Below are 26,326 nucleotides of genomic sequence, written 5' to 3' on the forward strand. Positions count from 1 at the left end.
AGGCGCGGTTGTTTTTGCATTAAAGACTTGGAGGCACTACTTATATGGGGTCAAAAGTATTATATATACCGACCACAAAAGTCTTCAACACATATTTAATCAGAAACAACTGAATATGAGGCAGCGTAGGTGGATTGAATTATTGAATGATTACGACTTTGAGATTCGTTACCACCCGGGGAAGGCAAATGTGGTAGCCGATGCCTTGAGCAGGAAGGACAGAGAACCCATTCGAGTAAAATCTATGAATATAATGATTCATAATAACCTTACTACTCAAATAAAGGAGGCGCAACAAGGAGTTTTAAAAGAGGGAAATTTAAAGGATGAAATACCCAAAGGATCGGAGAAGCATCTTAATATTCGGGAAGACGGAACCCGGTATGGGGCTGAAAGGATTTGGGTACCAAAATTTGGAGATATGAGAGAAATGGTACTTAGAGAAGCTCATAAAACCAGATACTCAATACATCCTGGAACGGGGAAGATGTACAAGGATCTCAAGAAACATTTTTGGTGGCCGGGTATGAAAGCCGATGTTGCTAAATACGTAGGAGAATGTTTAACGTGTTCTAAGGTCAAAGCTGAGCATCAGAAACCATCAGGTCTACTTCAACAACCCGAAATCCCGGAATGGAAATGGGAAAACATTACCATGGATTTCATCACTAAATTGCCAAGGACTGCAAGTGGTTTTGATACTATTTGGGTAATAGTTGATCGTCTCACCAAATCAGCACACTTCCTACCAATAAGAGAAGATGACAAGATGGAGAAGTTAGCACTACTGTATTTGAAGGAAGTCGTCTCCAGACATGGAATACCAATCTCTATTATCTCTGATAGGGATGGCAGATTTATTTCAAGATTCTGGCAGACATTACAGCAAGCATTAGGAACTCGTCTAGACATGAGTACTGCCTATCATCCACAAACTGATGGGCAGAGCGAAAGGACGATACAAACGCTTGAAGACATGCTACGAGCATGTGTTATTGATTTCGGAAACAGTTGGGATCGACATCTACCGTTAGCAGAATTTTCCTACAACAACAGCTACCATTCAAGCATTGAGATGGCGCCATTTGAAGCACTTTATGGTAGAAAGTGCAGGTCTCCGATTTGTTGGAGTGAAGTGGGGGATAGACAGATTACGGGTCCGGAGATTATACAAGAAACTACCGAGAAGATCATCCAAATTCAACAACGGTTGAAAACCGCCCAAAGTCGACAAAAGAGCTACGCTGACATTAAAAGAAAAGATATAGAATTTGAAATTGGAGAGATGGTCATGCTTAAAGTTGCACCTTGGAAAGGCGTTGTTCGATTTGGTAAACGAGGGAAATTAAATCCAAGGTATATTGGACCATTCAAGATTATTGATCGTGTCGGACCAGTAGCTTACCGACTAGAGTTACCTCAACAACTCGCGGCTGTACATAACACTTTCCACGTCTCGAATTTAAAGAAATGTTTTGCTAAAGAAGATCTCACTATTCCGTTAGATGAAATCCAAATCAACGAAAAACTTCACTTCATCGAAGAACCCGTCGAAATAATGGATCGTGAGGTTAAAAGACTTAAGCAAAACAAGATACCAATTGTTAAGGTTCGATGGAATGCTCGTAGAGGACCCGAGTTCACCTGGGAGCGTGAAGATCAGATGAAGAAGAAATACCCTCATCTATTTCCAGAAGATTCGTCAACACCTTCAACAGCTTAAAATTTCGGGACGAAATTTATTTAACGGGTAGATACTGTAGTGACCTGAACTTTTCCATGTTTATATATATTAACTGAGATTGATATTTATATGATTAACTGTTTCCAACATGTTAAGCAATCAAACTTGTTAAGACTTGATTAATTGAAATAGGTTTCATATAGACAATTGACCACCCAAGTTGACCGGTGATTCACGAACGTTAAAACTTGTAAAAACTATATGATGACATATATATGGATATATATATATAGTTAACATGATACTATGATAAGTAAACATATCACTAAGTATATTAACAATGAACTACATATGTAAAAACAAGACTACTAACTTAATGATTTTTAAACGAGACATATATGTAACGATTATCATTGTAAAGACATTTAATGTATATATATCATATTAAGAGATATTCATACATGATAATATCATGATAATATAATAATTTAAAATCTCATTTGATATTATAAACATTGGGTTAACAACATTTAACAAGATCGTTAACCTAAAGGTTTCAAAACAACACTTACATGTAACGACTAACGATGACTTAACGACTCAGTTAAAATGTATATACATGTAGTGTTTTAATATGTATTTATACACTTTTGAAAGACTTCAATACACTTATCAAAATACTTCTACTTAAAAAAAATGCTTACAATTACATCCTCGTTCAGTTTCATCAACAATTCTACTCGTATGCACCCGTATTCGTACTCGTACAATACACAGCTTTTAGATGTATGTACTATTGGTATATACACTCCAATGATCAGCTCTTAGCAGCCCATTTGAGTCACCTAACACATGTGGGAACCATCATTTGGCAACTAGCATGAAATATCTCATAAAATTACAAAAATATGAGTAATCATTCATGACTTATTTACATGAAAACAAAATTACATATCCTTTATATCTAATCCATACACCAACGACCAAAAACACCTACAAACACTTTCATTCTTCAATTTTCTTCATCTAATTGATCTCTCTCAAGTTCTATCTTCAAGTTCTAAGTGTTCTTCATAAATTCCAAAAGTTCTAGTTTCATAAAATCAAGAATACTTTCAAGTTTGCTAGCTCACTTCCAATCTTGTAAGGTGATCATCCAACCTCAAGAAATCTTTGTTTCTTACAGTAGGTTATCATTCTAATACAAGGTAATAATCATATTCAAACTTTGGTTCAATTTCTATAACTATAACAATCTTATTTCAAGTGATGATCTTACTTGAACTTGTTTTCGTGTCATGATTCTGCTTCAAGAACTTCGAGCCATCCAAGGATCCATTGAAGCTAGATCCATTTTTCTCTTTTCCAGTAGGTTTATCCAAGGAAATTAAGGTAGTAATGATGTTCATAACATCATTCGATTCATACATATAAAGCTATCTTATTCGAAGGTTTAAACTTGTAATCACTAGAACATAGTTTAGTTAATTCTAAACTTGTTCGCAAACAAAAGTTAATCCTTCTAACTTGACTTTTAAAATCAACTAAACACATGTTCTATATCTATATGATATGCTAACTTAATGATTTAAAACCTGGAAACACGAAAAACACCGTAAAACCGGATTTACGCCGTCGTAGTAACACCGCGGGCTGTTTTGGGTTAGTTAATTAAAAACTATGATAAACTTTGATTTAAAAGTTGTTATTCTGAGAAAATGATTTTTATTATGAACATGAAACTATATCCAAAAATTATGGTTAAACTCAAAGTGGAAGTATGTTTTCTAAAATGGTCATCTAGGCGTCGTTCTTTCGACTGAAATGACTACCTTTACAAAAACGACTTGTAACTTATTTTTCCGACTATAAACCTATACTTTTTCTGTTTAGATTCATAAAATAGAGTTCAATATGAAACCATAGCAATTTGATTCACTCAAAACGTATTTAAAATGAAGAAGTTATGGGTAAAACAAGATTGGATAATTTTTCTCATTTTAGCTACGTGAAAATTGGTAACAAATCTATTCCAACCATAACTTAATCAACTTGTATTGTATATTATGTAATCTTGAGATACCATAGACACGTATACAATATTTCGACCTATCATGTCGACACATCTATATATATTTCGGAACAACCATAGACACTCTATATGTGAATGTTGGAGTTAGCTATACAGGGTTGAGGTTGATTCCAAAATATATATAGTTTGAGTTGTGATCAATACTGAGATACGTATACACTGGGTCGTGGATTGATTCAAGATAATATTTATCGATTTATTTCTGTACATCTAACTGTGGACAACTAGTTATAGGTTACTAACGAGGACAGCTGACTTAATAAACTTAAAACATCAAAATATATTAAAAGTGTTGTAAATATATTTTGAACATACTTTAATATATATGTATATATTGTTATAGGTTCGTGAATCAACAGTGGCCAAGTCTTACTTCCCGACGAAGTAAAAATCTGTGAAAGTGAGTTACAGTCCCACTTTTAAAATCTAATATTTTTGGGATGAGAATACATGCAGGTTTTATAAATGATTTACAAAATAGACACAAGTACGTGAAACTACATTCTATGGTTGAATTATCGAAATCGAATATGTCCCTTTTTATTAAAGTCTGGTAATCTAAGAATTAGGGAACAGACACCCTAATTGACGCGAATCTTAAAGATAGATCTATTGGGCCTAACAAACCCCATCCAAAGTACCGGATGCTTTAGTACTTCGAAATTTATATCATATCCGAAGGGTGTCCCGGAATGATGGGGATATTCTTATATATGCATCTTGTTATTGTCGGTTACCAGGTGTTCACCATATGAATGATTTTTATCTCTATGTATGGGATGTGTATTGAAATATGAAATCTTGTGGTCTATTGTTACGATTTGATATATATAGGTTAAACCTATAACTCACCAATATTTTTGTTGACGTTTAAAGCATGTTTATTCTCAGGTGAATATTAAGAGCTTCCGCTGTTGCATACTAAAATAAGGACAAGATTTGGAGTCCATGTTTGTATGATATTGTGTAAAAACTGCATTCAAGAAACTGATTTCGATGTAACATATTTGTATTGTAAACCATTATGTAATGGTCGTGTGTAAACAGGATATTTTAGATTATCATTATTTGATAATCTACGTAAAGCTTTTTAAACCTTTATTTATGAAATAAAGGTTATGGTTTGTTTTAAAAATGAATGCAGTCTTTGAAAAACGTCTCATATAGAGGTCAAAACCTCGCAACGAAATCAATTAATATGGAACGTTTTTAATCAATAAGAACGGGACATTTCACCGGTAGCACTATAAAATGAGGCGTGAACCACGTGCCGGTAGCGCCAAAGTGTGAACCACGAGCCGGTAGCACTATAAAAGAGTGAGACTCAAATGCGTATGGTGTGAACCACGTGCCGGTAGCACCATTGTAGCGACCCGACAAAATCGTCATTGACGGCGCCATCTACTTAGGTCCCGTTATGTGGTCATAAGTCTTTAAAATGACGTTTGACCAAAATATGTCGCATTCATTTCAAGTGTAAAAGTGGTGCAAGTTTACAAAGGTAGTTCCACGACTAGTTATATTACAATGTTTGACGTACAAATGAAACCTATGCGACACAATTTTGAAAGTAATCCAAAAGATGCTCCATGTATGCATATAAACTCGACATCCAAGCAAGTATCAAAAAGAGTGCGGAAGCATGTATCACATGGCATTTAAGGACCTGAGAAAACATATAGAAAACTTTCAACGAAAAACGTTGGTGAAATCATAGGTGTATTAGTAACGTTTGTTTTTGAACCACACGATTTAATATAGTTAATTATCCAAATCGTTTGTATTCTAAAAGTATGTTCGCGAGCACCCAATTATCAAGACTTAACTGTTTTGTACCCTGTTACGTAGTGTTAGAACATACACTATACTCGAAAATATATTTCATCCGCTAACGGTAGCGAACCTTCCGAATAAAGCTCGTCAAGCCCATGTGATCACATAATATAAGTTCTCGTTTACACCCTGCAAGTGTAACTAATGATAATTGAATTGAGGCTTTTTGTTCAAACTCCCACGTGGAATGTTTGTTTTCATACTTGTGTTCAAAGCATAAATGTATGATACATATATGTTTCTCATCCCATAGTTTAAAGTAAAAGTTGTTGAAAAGGTGGGACTATGATCTCACCTTGAGTGCAAGCGTATAAAAGTACTTCACAAGTAAATGTGTGCAAGAACGAATGCTAGTCTTAACCTAAACAAGTAGGTCGTATCAATAACGGTAAACACGATAGGTCAAAGTGTTCAATTAGTCCTATGGCTCGTTACGACTCGATTATTATAGCATGTGAATCAAATTGTCAAGTTTCATGCAAGGTACAAGTATAAAAGCATGTTAGAATGATTGCATAAGTATTTGGTTAAGTTTGGACAAAAGTCAACTTTGGTCAAGTCAAAGTCAACGAAAAAGTCAACACGTTCGGGTCGGGTCCCGAACTATTTTTCTGAGGTTTTTATTCATATATAAGCATGTTAGAACAAGTTACATGTGAATCGGAGGTGCGTAGCATAGCAAACATTTTTCGAAATTTGACCATGTAGGTCAGAAGCCAAACACGGCAAATGCCGCGCCGTGACCAAGGAGGGCCGCGCAACGTGGTCTGGTGCCTGGTCAGTTTCAATTGTTCAAGTCTAAATTAAATCTTCGATTTAGCACAATTCACAAACCGTAAACACTTACGACACGTATCTTATATCGTTGGAAAGGTAATTTGACAAGGAACACAACTAAACACGTTTCATCAATCAAAAACATCATTTGCAATAATCGAAATTTCCAAATCAAATGCTCATTTAATGCTCATCATAAATGCTTCAATTTCATAAATGCATAATTATGATTCGGGAAATAAATGCACACATATGATACGCCGTTTCGTAGATAATTACGCATACAATGTAATTAAACACTTACAAACAACATTTGTAAAGCATTCAATGTATCAAAGTTCATTTTACTCCTATCAAACCCTAACCCAAATTCACAAATTTAACAATTTTACTTATGAAGCTAGTCCATGTCAACTTACATATCAATTTGAAGCTAGTGATGTTAGGAACACATTTAATACATGCATTTATAACATCTAACAACATTTAAGCAACCAAAACTCAAGATCAAACACACTAAACTTTCAAGTTCATGCTAAATACTTAAAATAATGAGATCGAGCATATAAATCACATATTCATATTAAACTTGAGCCATAGACACTAATTAACACTTTTACAAGTAAAAATCATCAAGAACACAAAATCTAGTGTTTTTAGAAAGTTACCCAAATGCAATAAAGTTGGTATGGATTCGAAGAGAAAGATGCAAGGATTCCGAATACGTAATTTGTTTGGATTGATGCTTGCTCGATTTGAAATAGATGATGATTCTTTGGATTTGAGTTTGAGAGAAAATGTGAAAGTATTAAAGAAAAATTAAAAAGGAAAGGATAATGAATGGAGGAGGTGGGTGTTGACTAGTCCATCTAGTCACACCTTTGATCAATTGGCGAAACTAGTCCCTCGAGTTCGGTTGCGGGTGCGTGAATTACCTAAACGAATTATTTTTAGAGCGCGTTTTAACGGAAGATGTTATAATTACATAACGGACTTTAAATAAGTAAAAGAAAAGTAAACAGAAAAAGGCGGGATGTTACATTACCTACTCCTTAAAAGAAATTTCGTCCTGAAATTTAAGTAGGCATAGTAGTCGTTGTTTCTTCCTCGAGATCTTGCGTTTCTGAATCCGCGAATAAATGAGGGTATTTCTTTTGCATTTGATCTTGTCTTTCCCAAGTAAACTCGGGTCCCCTTTTGGCATTCCAACGGACCTTAACAATCAGGATTCGACTTTGTTTTAGCGTTTTGACGGAGTGGTCCACAATTTCGATCGGTTCTTCCACAAAATGTAGTTTGTCATCATTAGCAAGTTCCCCGAGAGGGATGATGAGTTCGGGTTCGGCAAAGCACTTCTTCAAATTTGATACATGGAAAGTAGAATGAACGGAGCTTAATTGAGGCGGAAGATCTAAACGATAAGCAACGGTTCCAACACGCTCCAAGATTTCGAAAGGACCAATATACCGTGGATTTAGCTTCCCGCGTTTCCCGAAAGGGATTACACCTTTCCAAGGTGCGACTTTTAACATTACGCGGTCACCGACTTGAAATTCGAGGTCGTTGCGTCTTTTGTCGGTATAGCTCTTTTGAAGACTTCGTGCCGTCCGGAGCCTATCTCGGATTTGAACGATTTTCTCGGTTGTTTCATGAATGAGTTCAGGCCCGGTGATTTGTGTGTCGCCTACTTCGGCCCAACAAAGAGGAGAACGACATTTTCGGCCATATAACGCTTCGAATGGTGCAGCGTTGATACTCGCATGATAACTATTGTTGTAGGAGAATTAGGCGAGAGGTAAGTGCTTGTCCCAAGCTTTTCCGAAATCGATAACGCAAGCTCGTAGCATGTCTTCCAAGGTTTGAATTGTGCGTTCGCTTTGTCCGTCGGTTTGTGGATGATATGCGGTGCTCATGTCTAAACGCGTTCCCAATGCTTCTTGTAAAGTACGGCAAAATCTAGAAACAAAACGGCCATCTCGATCGAAAATAATCGATAAGGGCACACCGTGACGATCGACGATCTCTTTAATATAAAGTTGTGCAAGTCTTTCCATGTTATCGGTTTCCTTCATGGCTAAGAAGTGCGCGGATTTGGTGAGACGGTCAACAATAACCCAAATAGTATCATAATCGCCCACCGTCTTTGGTAGTTTGGTGATAAAATCCATCTTTATCCTTTCCCACTTACATTGCAGGATTTCGGGTTGTTGAAGTAGTCAGGACGGTCTTTGATGTTCGGCTTTGACTTTGGAGCAAGTTAGGCATTTTCCAACATAAGTAGCGACGTCCCTTTTAATGTTCAGCCACCAATATTGTTCCTTGAGGTCGTGGTACATCTTATTGGCACCAGGGTGAATCGAATATCTTGACTTATGGGCTTCGTCTAAAATAGGGCTTCGTCTAAAATAAGGCTTCGTAGGTCCCCATAACTAGGTACCCAAATTCTTTCGGCGAAATATCGGATTCCGGTTTCTTTAACTTCGAATCGAGAGGTGAGGATGTTCAAGTGCTCGAGAGAGATGTTTTCATCCTTGAGAGCCTCGTCTTGGGCTACACGAATTTGACTATTGAGGTTGGTGTGAATGGTGATGTTTAAAGCTCGGACACGAAGAGGCACCGCTCTTTCCTTATGACTTAAGGCATCGGCCACTACATTTGCCTTCCCGGGATGGTAACGAAGCTCGCAATCATAATCGTTTAAAGTTTCAATCCACCGGTGTTATCTCACGTTTAGTTGCTTTTGGTCGAAGATGTGTTGGAGGATTTTGTGATCGGTGAAGATAGTACTCTCGGTTCCATAAAGATAGTGTCTCCACATTTTAAGTGCAAAGACAACGGCTCCGAGTTCAAGATCAAGTGTCGTGTAGTTCCGTTCATGAATTTTTAGTTGTCGAGAGGCATAAGCAATGACTTTCTTTTGTTGCATCAATACACACCCAAAACCATGTTTCGAGGCATCGCAATATACAACAAAATCATCATTGCCTTCGGGAAGAGACAAGATAGGAGCGGTGGTTAGCTTTGTCTTCAAGATTTGAAATGCGGATTCTTGCTCGGTTGCCCAAATGAATTTCTTTCCCTTGTAAGTTAACGCGGTTAGAGGACGTGCAACCAAAGAGAAGTTTTCGATAAATCTACGATAGTACCCGGTGAGACCTAAGAATTGACGAATGTGAGTAGGAGTAGTAGGAGTCTCCCATTTACTAATGGCTTCGATTTTTGATGGATCGACCTTAATACCTTGATCACTTACAACATGACCAAGAAATTGAACTTCCTTCATCCAAAATTCACACTTGGAGAATTTGGCATAGAGTCATTCTTGTCTCAAGAGTTCAAGCACAAGTTGGAGATGTTTTTCGTGCTCTTCTTCGCTTTTAGAATAGACCAAAGTATCATCGATGAACACGAAAACAAATTTGTCGAGGTACGGTTTGCACACGCGGTTCATAAGATCCATGAACACCGCCGGTGCATTAGTGAGACCAAATGGCATTACAAGAAATTCATAACTACCATAACGAGTCCGGAAAGCGGTTTTGGAGACATCTTCCCCTTAACCCTTAATTGATGATAACCCGAGCGGAGATCGATTTTTGAATATACACGAGATCCTTGTAATTGATCAAAGAGGTCATCGATGCGTGGAAGAGGATATCGGTTCTTAACCGTCAATTTGTTTAGTTCACAATATTCGATACACAGGGATCCATCTTTCTTCTTAACGAATAAAATTGGAGCGCCCCATGGTGAATGGCTAGGTTGGATAAAACCACGGTCAAGTAGTTCTTGGATTTGACTTTGCAATTCTTGCATTTCGGATGGAGCAAGTCTATACGGTGCACGTGCTACGGGCGCGGCTCCCAGAATAAGATCGATTTGGAATTCAACCGGTCGATGAGGTGGAATACCCGGAAATTCGTCGGGAAATACATCGGAAAAGTCACTTACAATTGGCACATCATCGATATGCTTCTCACCGGACTCGACTTTCTTAACGTGGGCAAGGATCGAAAAACAACCCTTACGGACTAATTTTCTAACTTTAAGGCACGAGACGAGGTTGAGTCCGGTGCAACTCTTATCGCCATAGACAATCAAGGGTTCACCGTTCTCGATAGGAATCCGGATTGCATTAAGATCGCAAAGAATGTGAGATTTCATTTTGACCATCTAATTCATACCGATTATTACATCGAAACTTCCTAGTTCCATGGGTATCAAGTTAATTTCAAACTCATTTCCCAAAATATTTAACGTACACCCCCGGTAATATGTGTCGGCACTCAATAGGTTCCCGTTAGCCACCTCAATGGCATAAGTAGTATCTAGGGGGAGTGATGGAGTGCTAAGAGTATGAACCAAAGTCTTGGATATAAAACATTTATCGGCACCCGAATCGAATAAGCAAGAAACATAAGTTTTGTTGAGAAGAAACGTACTCGTGACTAGTTCATTGTCATCTCAGGCCTCTTGGGCGTTAATGTTGAAAGCTCGGCCGCGTGTGTTGTGTAATGACCCGTCCTAATCCACCTGGAAGAAGTCTTCAACAACTGGTTCCATTGCGAGGTACAGAACCTCTATATGTCTTGAACGACTCCATGTAATATCTTTAAAATGAGCAAATGCACAGCGGAAGACTTAATTCGTACCTGAGAATAAACATGCTTAAAGGTGTCAACCAAAAGGTTGGTGTGTTCATAGGTTTATCATATCAATCATTTCAATATATTAATAGACTACAAGATTTCCATTTATAAATATATGTACACTCGCAAGTGTATAAAACCGTTCTGCTTATGTTGAGGCCTTGGTAACCAACCTTAACAATAATATAATAAGTCATCTTCGCAAAGATGGATATGTACACTCACAAGTGTATAAATAATCCTCGAAGTACTAAACATCCGCCCACTAGCTCTTATGTCTAGTGCAGCCTACAGGATGGGGGTGTTAAACCCGATAGATCTATCTTTAGGATTTGCGCTTACATGTTCTTATAACATATAACTAAATTACCTAGCACATCAATCCGCAGAATATCATTTTTAATCACTTGTCTCTATTTCGTAAAGCATTTATAAAAGCAGCGCATGTATTCTCAGCCCAAAAATATATATTGCAAAAGCAATTAAAAAGGGAGCAAATGAAACTCACCTAATGTATTTTGTAGTAAAAATACATAGAACGACATTGAACAAGTATAGGGTTGGCCTCGGATTCACGAACCTATATCAGTTATATATATATTAAAACATGTAATAGTATTCAAACAAGTTTATTTACTAATATTAATATACCTGTTATCTTAATAATTTATATGTTATTTTATTAAGTAGTTTAATTATAACTATTTTATATATTTTGAATAATTAATTTATATTTAGATATCAGATTCTTATTAGAGTACTTTAATTAAAATATATATAATGTATTAATATTTATATATATGTTTATATTAAAATATATTTATATATTATATCTAACTTAAATAATAATAATAACATTTTGTTTAAAAACAATAGTATGTAATATTAATATAATCATGATATATGTAGTAAATATATTTTTATATAAATATCTTTTGTTTAAAATAATAATAATTATAAATATATTAAAGTATTACTAATAGTATTAATAATTTAATAGTGATAAAACTAGTCATTTTATTTGTAGTACTAATAATAATGATCATAATAATATATTAAAAATAATGATAATAATGATAATGATACTTATAATAATAATGGTAATATAATAATAATAATAATAATAATAATAATAATAATAATAATAATAATAATAATAATAATAATAATAATAATAATAATAATAATAATAATAATAATAATAATGATGATGATGATGGAAATAGAAGTAAAAGTATATACCCTTTCAAGAGAATGTTTTTCTAAAAAGAAATGTCCTATACAAGACTCGAACCCGAGACCTCTCGCTCACTCATCAACTCTTAACCATCTCTCTGATCCCTCTTTTCTGTTTTATATTACGATTCAAATCTTATAACCCTTCATCTAGTTATCATTGGGCCGTATGCAAACCTCTTCCAAACAGCCCATATTCTAGTCTAATACTTGATAAGCCCAAGGTTGTTATTTGATAAAAGTAATCGATCAAGAACAAAATAAAGGTTTTAGCCGTCACTTTTCAATCACAAGTGGGGTTCGTTTGATATTAAAAACAACAAACACTTAGCAAAAATTTCCTTTACAGCTCACATCAACCTTTTAGCTTTTGGCTCTACCCTTGGTTTGTTGAAATTCAAATATAACTCAATCATGTGGGGACTTCAGTTGTTTAAAAAAATAAGGCAAATGGTATCATTCATTCCACTGGCCGACTATGATTATTTAAAGTAGTACGATATCACATTTTTTATTTGATAAAGTTAGTTGGTGAATTCATATGTAAAGTGGTGTACATGCAGTAATTTGTAAGGGGTTGGTGGTTTTTCACGATACAGAAACGAACGAGAAAAAAATATACTATCGGTAATCATGTGAGAGTTTCATGGTGGTTGTAGGGTTTGTTGAGGCGATGGGTTGTGGGTGTTGAAGTCGATTACTAACAAATGGGAGTAGGTATTCGTGAAATAACAAAAGCAATAAGGGTTATGGTTTGATGTTTATCGAGTAGAAAAAGGAATAGCAGCAAGTTTCATGGTGGTGGTTATGGTTTAAGATCAAAAATCATAGAGAGAGAAGAGATAATTAGAGAGAGCGAGGTGGCAGTTAGAAGGAAAACAGAAAAAAAAATCCTTAGCATTAGTGACTAGCAAACAGCTTGTTGTTCGAATCATTCATGAACCGAACATGAAAATCTTGAGGGTGGTTTACGAAGTGATTAGTGGTAGTGTCGAATGAGTAAATAGAAACGAGTAATATCAATTGGGTTGAGTTGGATATGGTGGTTTGGGTTTTGTGGTTTTGATGAGAAAGGTGATGACTATGGTGAACCGAAAAGAAGAAAAAGAATTTGATGATGATTTGGGGTCTGTTCTTGCTCTCAGAAACAAGGATAGCAGTAGTAGGTTTATATGATGTGGTTGAATATATGCTTTAACAGCTAAGTTTGATTCTAATGGATTCGTGAAATCGATGTATAACAGAAAGGCAGACATGAATTCTTAAACAAGGAGAAGAAGTTAAAAAAAATATCACAGATTATGACATATAACAACAATTACGTGTGATATATCTATTTCTATATATATTATTTTAATTTTAATAATTAATAATTATATAAATAATAATATTGATATTAACATTTGTAGTAATAATGAAAGTAATAATACCATTACTAGTACATCTTTATTTACAATTTGTAATTACGTTTAATGTATTAATATTACAATTTATTAGTTATGTATTATCATATTATATATATAATAACATACTTTGAATATTTAATATTTATATATATGACAATATACATACATTCAATAATTATGTATATTCAATCTACTCTCCATAATCAATTTTAAATAACAAGTTTAAGTATTATTTCATAATAAACTAAATCATATGATAGTTTATTAGTATATTTAATTTACAATATATAATTACTCACATGTATAGTTATTTATACATCCCTATTTATTATTTAATGGTTCATGAATCGTTGGAAATGGTCGAGGTTAACTGAATCTACATAAACTATTCAAAAATTTTTAAGACTCAACTTTACAGGCTTTGCATATCGTGTCGAAATCAGATAAGAATAAAGTTTAAATTTGGTCGGAAATTTTCGGGTCGTCACAGTACCTACCCGTTAAAAAAATTTCGTCCCGAAATTTGAGTGAGGTGGTCATGACTAACAATAAAAATGTTTTCATGACGATTATTTGAAGCGTACGAATGAAGCTATCGCAAAAGAGTGAAATAAATTAAATAAAGGTTCGTCTTAACTTTTGACGTTGTTTTGGTTGAATTTCGGAATTCAAGGGATTTAAAGAAAATCTTGGAAATCTATAAGATCTGATTCTTCAGGATTTAAGGAAATTAGGATCTCTTTAATTAAATGCGAAGATCTGTCCCGATTACTACGTCTGATATCTCCATTATAAATTTACCTTTTCCGTTCCATTAGTTTTCACCTCTTCTATACTCAATTCCTAAATTCAAAAGATTGTGAAAATGCTTAATCCAGTTCTGATTCTTGTTCTTATCCTCACTATCGCAACAATCATTCTCCTTTTCCATTTACCACCGGAGGAATCTGTTTTCTTCTACTTCGCCCTTGGGGTTGTAATGTTTATCATTCTCCCGTGTCTTTATATTGCTATTCGTATTAATGTACACGGTTTGTGATTTCAGTGTTGTTGTTGAGTTTTATATCTTCCCTTATGTTTCGGAGTTCTTTGTCTTTTTATTCTCTTCTCGACCTTTAGTAAAGCGAGTAATGGTTCAGAGTTCATATGTATGAAATTTTGAATGATCATAATATACTAAGCAGAAGAATTGTAATAGCACGATTTGATTGGTTAAATTACCAGAATTACCGAAGATAGAACTATCAAGAATATATTTTTTCTGGATATGTTCGGAGGTTAAGTAGAATGAAAGAGTTATGTAACATGACACATGATGATGGTATGATCTACTATGAACCATCATCACGTTTCATTAGAAATTCAGCATGACTTACTGTAATATAATCACGTTGGCCGGGCGTCATTATATTATACTAACCCATGCTTCAATTCCCAACACTTCTCCACAATTCATTCATAATTTATACTTAGATTTTACAGAAGTTTCCAATATAATGGAATACAGAAAACACGAAGAGGTAGATAATTTCGGACAAGAATATTTATGAAAATATTCTCAGAAATATCAAAGATATTTATGATGATATTTTGGAATTGCTAAGTTCGAAGGTTGATGAGGAAAAAATTTCCGCAAGATTTTATCATGAATTCGGAGCAAGATATTCTCTAAAAATTTCATCGGATCCAGAATTACCTCGATTCTTCGAATATAGGGTTTGGTCCTTGTATTTGTCCTTGGTCTCCTTCATGATTAGCTCAATCCATTTTTCAGTACCAAATTTCCTATCGAGCGTTCCCAACACTCCATTCTTTATCATCAAACTCTTGGCCATTTAGGCCATCTACAATTTTACTGTTTCCTCTGCATTTAATGTAGCCATATCTGAATCATCGATTATCAATCCGAGGTGGTTTAAGGAGAATTGTGTTTTTAGATGATTAAATGCTGATGATAATATGGTGGAATATAAAAGGTTCTCTAGTAACAATAAATGAGCACGCATATATCAAGGTTATAATAAGGTTGTTTTGAGTGAAAAGTCGAACTGTCTTGCTGGAGCTGTGACAAAATTGGCTATTTTGAAAAAGAACTGCAAAGTTATTTTGGGTAATAATAACACTAAATGAATTAGCACAGCTATGTGTTAAACGTTTACTCAGTTTCCGAGAGTTTTTCAGGTGCATAACTATATGCATAAATCTTTCCTTCCGTAGATGAAGTGCGGTTGGTTCATTCTCTCAATCGAGGTGTTTTCAAGAATCATGATAGGTTTGAACGCAGATTGTAAGCGTTAAGATACAATTGAGGTTTAAGATGAAATCAAGTGGCAGACTTGAAGAATTGTTGAGTTTCATATGTTATAATCAATATTTTAATTCATTTTAATTGTCCAATGTTGGTAATCCATAGTTCAAAGTCCACTATTAGCAATTTAATAATTCATATATAGTTTAATATATAACATTCGAATTAATTAATACGTATCGTTACCCGTGTACATGTCTCAGACTCGATCACAACTCAAACTATATATATTATTATAGAATCAATCTCAACCCTGTATAGCTAACTCCAACATTACTGCATATAGAGTGTCTATGGTGATTCCAAATAATATATATAGATGAGTCGATATGATATGTCAAAACCTTGTATACGTGTCCCGATATTTAAAGTGCGTAAAATAAATAACAGAAATTAAATGACTATAAATTAAATTGCGAGAATTAAAAATTGCGATAATAAATTGCGATAAATAAATTGCAATAAATAAATGTAATATGGAATTAACAGTTAGCTAGGAATAGTTAGCGTGGATTCTTAACAAATTTTTTCTCATAGTTAATTTGTTTGTTTCTAACAAATTTTATTTTGTCCAATGTTTTCTTCATTATGCAACTTGTTAGATTCTGATAGGTCAAAATCCAAATATGAAATTGAATAAAAAATGGTTATTCTGTAGTGAACGGATTCGTATATCTGTGGATGTGAGTAGGATAGTAAATGACTGTTGAATCAGATTCGAAGAATGTACAGTGTAACTTATTAATGTGAAATCTAAATATTCCTCGGGTATTACCTACCCGTTAAAATATTTTCACCATTAATAGTTTGTACAAAAAAATTTTTAATTACACTCCTTATGAAAATATATATACATATATATTTTCTTCAGATGTAATCATGGATTTAATGAGTTAATATAATATTAATCTCATTTGATTTATCATTAGAGCTAGATCACATAATCTCTAAAACATTAGAGATTACATAATCGTTATGTCGAACGAAGATAAATGATGTAAATCGTCATGTAGAACGAAGATTATACTCGAGGTACAGAATGAGATGTTGGGGCATGTGATGTTGAAACTTGGGTTGTTGGTGGTACTGGTGTTGATGTTGGTGGTTCTGCTGGTCCTGGTGATGTTGTTGAAGCTGGTAACTTTTGCACCACGTTTTCCAAATTGATTACTCGAGCGCGAAGTTCGTTGACTTCTTCTATTACTCCGGGATGATTGTCGGTAAGAACGAGTGAATGAATAAGGTTTAGAATCTGAGATAGTATGTAATCATGACGAGATATTCGGGAAATGAGGGTGAAAATGGTATTTCGGACTGGTTCACTGGTAAGTGCTTCAGGTTCATCGCCAAGAGGTAAATTCGGTTGGTGAAAAGGATCGCCTTCTTCGCGTCTCCATTGGTTAAGTCGACTACGAACCCATCAGATGAATTGGGGATGGCTGATTGATTGATTCATTCTGGTGACACCGCTTTCGGAGCTTAGGTGAATATCCATGTCGGAATAGCTATCGGAATAACTATCGGAATAGCTATCGAAATCTGAGGGACTCGAACTGGTTGAGGGATTCATCCCGTACGATCAGATGAAGTATTTTCGATAAGAAATAGATTATAGGATGTAGATTAGTACCCTGCAATACATAATTTACATATGCATATAATACTAAAATCCCATAAGTTACGGAGGAATCTACGGAAGCTGTCAGGCAAAGGTAACAATAACAGGTACGCTAAGATATGAATTTATCTATACACTGTCTATGCAATAGAGGCAGTAAGACGTGTCTAGACTTTAAGGATGATAAGCAAAAATTTTCGACACTAAATGATAAGCAAAACTTTTGACATGCAGACACGGTCGAAGTCCAGACTCACTAATGCATCTAAACAACTATCAGTTAGACACACTAATGCAAGACCTGGTTCGCTAAGACCACCGTTCTGATACCAACTGTAATAACCCATCTTAATCCACCTGGACGAAGTCTTCAACAACTGGTTCCATTGCGAGGTACAGACCTCTATTTGTCTTGAATGACTCCATGTAATATCTTTAAAATGAGCAAATGCACAGCGGAAGACTAATTCGTACCTGAGAATAAACATGCTTAAAAGTGTCAACCAAAAGGTTGGTGAGTTCATAGGTTTATCATATCAATCATTTCAATATATTAATAGACCACAAGATTTCCATTTATAAATATATGTACACTCGCAAGTGTATAAAACCGTTCTGCTTATGTTGAGGCCTCAGTAACCAACCTTAACAATAATATAATAAGTCATCTTCGCAAAGATGGATATGTACACTCGGAAGTGTATAAATAATACTCGAAGTACTAAACATCTGCCCAGTAGCTCTTATGTCTAGTGCAGTGATATCGGCTAAAAAGTCACGTTTTCACCCCGGTATTAAGGCCCAAAAACAAGAAAGATTCGAACTTTGTTGGAAAAATACCCACTTCATCGGTTAGAATTGAAGAACAAGTAATTACGAAGGCGGTGCAAAAAGAATCAAGAGAATTGGAGCTAAAACAAAGATTCTAGAGCGAAAACGGTGAAAGACAAGAAATCAAGTTACGATCCAGGTAATCAAGGCTGACCAGCAAGCCATACGGCCTGCCATACAGCCTGCCATACGGCCTGCCAGTATGGAAACAGCCTGCCATATACGTGCCACCACACGAGCCACCATACGGCCTGCCTTGCATACGGCCTGCCAAAAACGGGCTACCATACGCCCTGCCAGGAGTATGCTGGCAAATTCCAAGTCTATTTAAAGGGTCTTTGTCATTCATTCCAACACACACTTCAATTCACTTCTTTCTCTCTCTTGTACAATATTAGTCATACTCTCAAGGCCTTCGACTCCGTGCGGGAAACCTAGTACCCGGAGAAGAACGCTGAAGATTGTATTAGGAGCGGTCTCGAGTCTTGAAGTTGTCACTTTTGTATTCGGAACTCGTTTAATCTACCGGTACTTCTATCCTTTATCTTATATAATGTTTTATGATATTATTGCCATAATTAGCGAGTAGTTATCTTTAGTGTATGCTATGATGTAAGCAGTTATAATGCCAAAATAATATTATGGTCTGTGTATGTTGTCGAAGTGCTTTCCGATTATGCTTTAAACTCAATCGCTTTTCCAACTAATAGAACATAGTTATAGGCTCTGTTATTGGGAAGTCGCGAACCCCGATTCAGAGTACACTATCTATGTCACCCCTTGGTAAGAGAAGTCTATCGGATACAACGTAAGATCGACCGAGGCACACCGGTTGTAGTAAGTCTATTGAGCTTTGGATTCCGACTGAGGACTCTTTCATAGTGAAACATCTGACTAGACCCCTAATACATTGTCGGTCCTAGACCATGCTAGTGTAGTCACCAAGCATATAAACTTCGTACGTGCACGCTGAAGCACAGCGGTTGTTGTAAGCTGTACCTTTGCTAAGTAAGGCCATGGAACACGGTTAGTGTTGACCAGTACACTGCACCATAATGTGGTCTCAAGCATTGCACCCCGCTTGAGGGATTCTTAGTTAATTAAGGAATTGTTTGTTTAGACACATAAAGGATTAGACCGTTAGGATAACCGAACGTGTTCATGGAAGTCAGACTTGACTTGGCCACGGTGTTCTTTATAGTTGAACTCTTTTTAAGGGCATAACTATCTTTTACCAATCATTAACGAAAGCATTGAAACACATCACGTCTCTCGGATATAGTAAACCATGTATTCTATTATGCTTAAGAAAGTTTAGACCATTTTGGAATGTTAATAAGTCACCCAACCGAGTCGCTCAAATGGATGAGCGGTCTGAATGTGTATGCCTGTAGTCAGACTGCACGGGCGTCGAGGGTAAGGGACGTTGCTGTCTATTCAGAATCTTCAAGCCTAACGCAGTACCCAGTGACATGTCTTATGACAGGGGCATTTAGGACATGTGTAATGAATACAAGGCCTCTGCCTATTCATGAGCCATCATTCCATAATCTCGGCAGAATAACTGATGAACTCTTAGTATGCACTTACTTTAACCTTATCTGAATTACAAATTTTATCGCATTTACTTTATCTGTCTTATAAATTAGAAAATTCCAAAATAAATATTCACTACTCCCTAACTATCTTAGGCTACAATATAGGTTCGATGTTACTGATATCTCAAAAATACGACTCTAGGTCATACTTCCCTTACTTATAAGTAGTAAGATTTAGGCCCCCGCTAAATATAAATTTAAAACAGTATCCTCTCCCACGAGTGGCTGATCCTGGCGAGCCGCAGCCTAACGACACCGCGCAAATAAAAACCGTCCGTTTCGGCCATATCAAGAGAGGTACCTAGTTTTTGGCGCCGCTGCCGGGGAACTGGTATCAGGCAATACTGCTCTCGATCAAACTTATTCGCAAGAATTTAGTGGTGTCTAAGAAAGAAAATTATACATGGACTTGGTTATTGGATTTTCCGAACAGTCGCCAATTATATTGGGACCAAAAGGATCCTACCTCTCCGTAGTCGGCCTGGCCACTTGGTTTGTTGAATAGTTTGTGCGGAGCTTTGTTACCGAAATACCAGGGAATCAGTAGCCAGAACAAAAAAAAACATATTCCACCATAGGATAGTAAATTAATTAGATTAGATTACTTTAGATTACTCTAGTTTACCTTAGATTAGACCACCTTAGATTGCCTTAGATTAAATTAGATTACCTTAGAATTAGATTAGTTTAGTTTAGCTTATTATAATTTAGCTTATTTGCGAAAATTAAAAACAAAAAGGCATACCCAGTGTATGACTCAAACCCGATCTAAACCAGGACCGTTGTTATTCGTACCTGATCCAGACGCAATAATCTCTAAAGCACGCAAGGAAGCACGAATCAGAAACCAAATGGCGGTACGCGTTACTTTAGCAGAAAACACGAAACCCTCGATTGAAGGTCGAGGAGGACCAATCAGATTTCCAGAGATTCAAGGACACTCGTTCGAGTTAAAACATCACATCATCCAGCTCATTCAGAATAGCTGTCAGTTTCATGGATTACCGAATGATGATCCTAATTCTCACCTTGACAAATTCATATCTCTTTCGAACTCCTACAAATAGCCAGGGATACGACAAGATATAGTCTGGCTATACTTGTTCCCCTATTCTCTCACTCATCATGCTCAAACTTGGTTTGAAGGACTGGAAAAAGATTCCATCACGTCATGGACGGAGATGGCTACTAAATTCCTAACCAAATATTTCCCTCCTTCTAAACAAACCAAACTGAAGAATTACATCATTAACTTCAAACAAAGTTATGATGAATCTCTTTACACTGCATGGGAGCGTTTCAAAACCCTGCTGAAGAAATGCCCTAATCACCAGTTAGAACGGTCAGCCCAAATCTGTACCTTCTACAATGGTCTTACGGTAAATCATAGGACGACGATCGATGCAGCAGCTCAAGGGAATCTGATGAACCAAACCGCAGATGAAGCATGGGAATTGCTCGAGAACATGACGATGCATCATCATGACTGGAACAGTGGTGAAACAACTTCATCATCTGCCCCACTCTCTGCACTTAACAATCAAACGGAGGCCATCAAATCCCTCACGGACAAGATGGAATCTCTTGCTAAACAACTCGGAGAATTGAAGACGCAACCCCAGCAGGTTAACCAAGCTCAGGCTTGTGTTAATTGTACCAACCCGCAACCTACTGAAGACTATCAAGTTGAGTACGAAAACCCTGACGGTTCAGTCTGTTACGTTCAATACCCAGCTCGTCCACCAAATCCCGGATTTAATCAACCACCAAGGGTTAATCAATTTTAGCGAAGCAATCAACCTTTCCGCTATCGCTATCCACCTTATCCAGCCCAACAATCTCAATTGACCTACGATCAACCACTTCCACTCACTGGTCCCCCAGTTGAGGAAAATTCCCCTACCACCCAGATTACAACAGCAGCTAACCCCACTCTCGGAGCTGATGATCAGTTAACTCAGTTCATCCAAGCACAACAACAGTTAAATCAGAGAACTGCAACCAGACAAGATCATACGGAGATACTAATGAGAAATCAATTGGCTCTGCTTAAAAGTTTGGAAACGCAGCTCAGACAGTTATCACAACGCCTTGAAACCCGACCGCAGGGAATATTGCCAAGTAATATTATCCAGAATCCCCACATAGAAGAAGCAAAGCAAATGGATTCCGTAATCCCAGAGGAAGAACCACAGAGAAGGTCAACTAGGCTCAAGAACAAATCAACATGTACTCAGAAGCTGACCCCTGAAACTCCAGTTCGCGTACCTTATCCTGGAAGGCTATAAGAAAAACCATCCAAGTTTGATTCCTTCAAACTAGATGGAAGATTCTTGGACACTATGTCCAAAGTTCCCAACCAGAAGAGATACATCCGAAGGCTTCTATCTAAAAAGGAGAGGATACCAGACTCTAACAAAATTCCACTGAGTGAAGAATGCTCTGCATTACTCAGAAACTCTCTACCACCTAAGCTAGGAGATACGGGTCGATTCGTTTTCCCGTGTTCAATATACCAATCTGGAACCATTCATGCGCTAGTAAATTTAGGAGCAAGTATCAACCTAATCCCCTACTCTCTCTACAAGAGATTAGAGTTAGGAGACTTGTCACCAATCAAAATGACAATCCAACTTGCCGATCATACAATTTGATATCCTAAGGGCATAGTTGAGAACGTCTTGGTGAAAGTCGACAAATTCTTGTATCCTACGGATTTTGTAGTAATGGATATTAAGGAAGACCTACACACCCCAATAGTGTTAGGAAGACCTTTCATGAATACGGCTAGGACTGTCATTGATGTGTACAATCAAACCATGATCTTACAATCACATGGGGAGAGCGTTACCTTCAAAATTGATCGACCAACCGATCTTTTTGGACAGGCAGAGATGTTTGCTATTTCCACCAGACTGATCATTTCCGATGATGAGTCATTACCACCAGCCAACGATATCGAGATGTGTGTCGAATCACAGTCTATAGACGACCCAGAAATGGAAGAAGAGGATCCCAGCGAAGAAATAGAGGAAAAGGAGGAATCTGAAGAGGAAGAGGAAGAGGAAATGGAAGATGTAAAATAAACTGCGACAACACCCGTTCCAAGCACTGAGCGTCATGAAGAAATAATGAGGCTTGAAATGGCAGATCACAGTTTAATCATTCGCTTCAAAAAGAAGAACGACAAGGCTGAGGTTAAGGATATAGAAATTGATCCTGTAAGTATCAAAGTGGAGAATCAGAATACTGAAGAAACCCGTTCATCAGACGCATCCTTAGAGGAACCGAATACCGATGATAACGAAGAAGAGCATCACGAAGACATTCTGACTAACTCACACTCTCCAACCGAAGTAGATCAAGGGGAGCCGGAATCTTCTTCAGATCAAATTTCGGTTATATCCACACATGCAGACATGATTACCTTCATTAATGATACCGATGAATTTGAAGACATTCTCGAAGCCATCCAAAAGTCAACCATTGATTTTTCACTACGCTTAATAGAACGAATCATGGCTATCAGAGAAGAGCACCACCTCTATCTCCAAAGAAAAGACAATGATGTTGAAATCCTAGAAGAATGCATTCAAGACTTTATCAACTCTCTTCATGATCATATCTATCACGAAGAAAGGCAACGAGAGCATAATTCAGTGGTTCGCACTATTCTCGAGACAAGATTCTGTCGAGATCAGAAGATCATTTACTCTAAGGATTATAACGCCTTAGCCGGATCTGCACTTCCGTTCTCATGAAATGAACGAGCACTACTGACTCTCATCCGGAAGCATATGGATCTTTCCACCGGCCTCCCGACTTATCACTCTGATTTGCAAATGATCGAGGATATTCACAGTCTTTTCGCTCTTCTGGATAGAGATAACTTCGAAAGCACACCAGATAGACTAGTGATTTACGTAACAATTGATCACCACGCTGATTTGATTATCAAAGAGTTACAAGACGCTGTTATGGAGGAAGTAAGACGAAACAATCCGTTCTCTCATCTTGAACCAGATCGTGTCAACATTGCCACCTATGTTACGAAGCAGCTATCACGTATCTTCCACGAATCCACAGATCCTAGTTTCATATTTAAAGCTGGATGTCGGGAGATATACTCAAAAATGGTGAAATTAATACTCGGATCAGGATTGCTGTTCACTTCTTTCCAGCTTCATCTCTTAACTAATCTTTGCAAAGCTACAGACTCTTACTGTGGAGATCACCGCTCCAAAGACTTCGAAATTCTAAAGATACAGTTTCTTACATTGTTTGAAGACCTCCGAAATGAGCATCCAGTCAGAGAAATCATCAACACCAGCACTGTGACCATGATTGACATTCATGGGTCAACCAGCAGAGCTGTGGATCATATTCTCATCGGACTTCAAGACTTATCAAGACCGAAACTATGCACTACTTATCGTTCAGAAGATCTTCAAGAGAAGTACCGAACTTGTTACCACTATTGGTCCGACACTTTCTCAGGACTTATCCACCAAGACTCACATTCCCTCAAGAAGACCAAGATCACAACCATCAACGAGGAATGTTTGCTTTTTGAAGAATCACTACGGCCGAGACAACGACCTTAATCAAAAGCGCTTCTTGGGAGGCAACACGTGGAATAAAGTAGAGTAGAAGAATAAAGGATGACAAATGAGCCGATAAAGAAGCAAGGAAGCCAGCCGCATCTGCTAGGGGTATTTCTTTCTTTTCGCTACTAGCTCAAGATTCAAACCATACCGCATCCTAGCTTATCACTAAGTGTGGGATAACACCCAATTAAAACACTAGACAAACACTCCCAAATCTTCAACTAAAACTCCTAAGTGTGGGATACACTAGGAATATTGAGGACAATGTTCATCTAAGTGTGGGATATTGGTATCTTTTTATGCTGTATCATGATAAACCATTACGAAGATTCCAAGTCCTTAAGCCAAATTTCAAATTTTTACAAAAGAAACCCTTTTCGAAAAACTATTTTTGAAAACCTAAAACGTTTGTCAATAAAATTAAGGCTTAAGTAAGGTGAAAATCTTGTTAGATTGAAATCTCTAATAGAGCATTGCATGACTAAGGCATTATCGACCTAAATTGATTATGGTGAGGCACCCCAAATAAGACCAGCATTCATCTTTAATGCTTCACTATTTTCCGTTGAGAGTGCCGATGTCTGTGCTCAGAATAAAAACTTGCTTTAGATCTACATCTCCAAGCAGCAAAGCATGATTCGGTTGTAATCAAAATAGCTACCCATTTGTCAAACATAAGCCTTCCACACCTCCACTACCTCTACTCCACCACCACATCCATATCACCTTTACGATTTCTCAGAAAACCCAGAAAATGAGATTCCTTTCGAAAACCCAATGTTATAAACCTCTCAAGTATCATGTCAAAGGTCTTGAAAAAGTTTACCGGCAAAAAGTTTCTCGAGATGAAGTCTCCAAAAAAAAGAAAATGATGAAGGAGCAGAACTAAATAAGAGAAATGCCGAAGAGAACTCGACCGAAAATGCTTATCAAATGAAGAAAAGTTCAAAAGTGCTTCTCAAAATACTTCAGCACTCCTATCTATCCGAATAAAAGTCTGTATAAAGACTATATTACCCTTTTATCTCACCCTTCAAAAACAACTTCACTACCACTCCAAAATTCCCTCTCCATCATTGACAAATAACCCATAAAGCTGAGATTACTACCGTTCTCGCGTTAGCAGTAAGGATTTGAGTCTTTCTCAAGCCTATGACGATGGGTGCAGCATGACTGGCTATGAGTGCATTCATTTCTTAGATCTATAGGGAACCCTAAACAATTGAGTGATTTGAGTGACCCATGAAAGCTAGTCTATGTCATGTAACCTCCTCGCATGCTTGTAGAGATAATTTCAATCCTAACATAGATGACTCACCTTATCTTTTTGCTCTTATAATAAAAGCAAACCGCTTAGGCTATTAGAAAAGAAATTCCGAAAAGATTCTTTAAAATGAGAGTTTGCTTGAGGACAAGCAAAGTCTAAGTGTGGGATATTTGATATCGGCTAAAACGTCACGTTTTTACCCCGGTATTAAGGGCCAAAAACAAGAAAGATTCAAACTTTGTCGGCCAAATACCCACTTCGTTAGTTAGAATTGAAGAACAAGTAATTACGAAGGCGGTGCAAAAAGAATCAAGAGAATCGGAGCTAAAACGAAGATTCTAGAGCGTAAACGGTGAAAGACAAGAAATCAAGTTACGATCCAGGGAATCAAGGCTTACCAGCAAGCCATACAGCCTGCCA

At 36.7% G+C, this 26,326-nt stretch overlaps 1 non-coding gene across 1 annotated transcript; it reads right to left on the bottom strand.

The window, feature by feature from the left end:
• Window positions 1-21,261: 21,261 nt before the first annotated feature.
• On the bottom strand, window positions 21,262-21,368 carry LOC139869838 (small nucleolar RNA R71). The gene has a single exon (XR_011766412.1). It is a non-coding gene; the product is annotated as a small nucleolar RNA R71 (small nucleolar RNA).
• Between the last annotated feature and the right edge of the window lie 4,958 nt (window positions 21,369-26,326).

This window comes from Rutidosis leptorrhynchoides, chromosome 9 (genome assembly GCF_046630445.1).
Source record: "Rutidosis leptorrhynchoides isolate AG116_Rl617_1_P2 chromosome 9, CSIRO_AGI_Rlap_v1, whole genome shotgun sequence".
Classification (NCBI taxonomy): Eukaryota; Viridiplantae; Streptophyta; class Magnoliopsida; order Asterales; family Asteraceae; genus Rutidosis; species Rutidosis leptorrhynchoides.